Below are 1,323 nucleotides of genomic sequence, written 5' to 3' on the forward strand. Positions count from 1 at the left end.
AGTTCCATGGCTCAGTGCTATGAAATTCTGAGATTTGTAGTTTTGTGACATTTTAGCCTTCTTTGTCAGTGAGCTCTGGTGTCACTACAAATTACAAATCCCAGAATCCCACAGCATTGAGCCATGACAGTTAGTGGTGTCAAACTGCAGTAATTCTGTAGTATGGCAGCAGCCATAGAATCAAAGAGTTGGAAAGGACTGCAAGAACCAGCTAGTCTAACCCCTTGCCATGCAGGGATACACAACTAAAGCAGTCCTGAAAGATGCCCATTGTGCCTCTGTGTAAGGACCTGCCAAAGTGGGGAGTTCACCACCCTTGGAGGTAGTCAATTCCAATGTCAAGCAGCTCACCCAATCGAGAAGTTCTCCCTAAAATTTAGGTGGAATCTCTCTTCTCGTAATTTGAACCCACTGGTTTGTGAACAGAAAACAAGCCCGCACCATCATCTCTATATGACAACCCTTTGGATACTGAAAAATGATTATTATATCACTTCTCAGTCTTCTCTTCTCCAAGTTAAGCATAGCCACCTCCCTAAGATGTTCCTCACAGGGCTTAGTTTCATCATTCCTTCTGTTTCCAGTGTTCAGAGATGAGTGCCACTGACCATGCAGCCAGAAAGCCCCCCATGGGTGGTATCAGCAATGTTGTAAACAGAAGTAGGAAGTTGAGGGTGAGGAGAGAAAGAGTCCAATTTCTCACCTCCCAGGACCCAGCATCACTAGGGATGGCATCACCTGGTGCAGTGACTCATGGTCTCACCCCCACATACACACACCACACAACACTGACCTCCTCCTATACCACACCATACAGAATCCTTAGTTATGTTTTTTGTACTAACGTTACACATAAATCGTGGTATTCCCATATGTCACTGAATGTAATGGGTAATAGTTGCGACATAAACAACTGGCACCATTAAAAGTGTACTTTTAAATTACAATAGCATATGCCCATCCTGAATGTATTTACATAGACATAGGACTTTTTCACATGCAGACCTATGTGATTCCATCCCAAAAATGGTTAAAGTGGTGGCATCCCAGAAAAGCAAGTCCTTTTGCTAATGGTTATCACACACAAGAGCACAACAAGGGGTTAAAGGCACATTACTTAGGGTCAGATTTAAATTTGGCTATCAAATGGGTGAGGACAAACACCCATTGCTTGCTTAGAAATACCTTTTCTGCATATGCTCCAAACTGTCACTTCAGGCAGGTACAGATGGGCCCTAAATGACACCCTCATCACGTGCTAGGGTTGCCTTGGGGCGGAGCGCCCACATGCCCCGCAGCCCTAGCATGTGACTAGGGCGTCAT

This window comes from Sceloporus undulatus, chromosome 1 (assembly GCF_019175285.1).
Source record: "Sceloporus undulatus isolate JIND9_A2432 ecotype Alabama chromosome 1, SceUnd_v1.1, whole genome shotgun sequence".
Taxonomy (NCBI): domain Eukaryota; kingdom Metazoa; phylum Chordata; class Lepidosauria; order Squamata; family Phrynosomatidae; genus Sceloporus; species Sceloporus undulatus.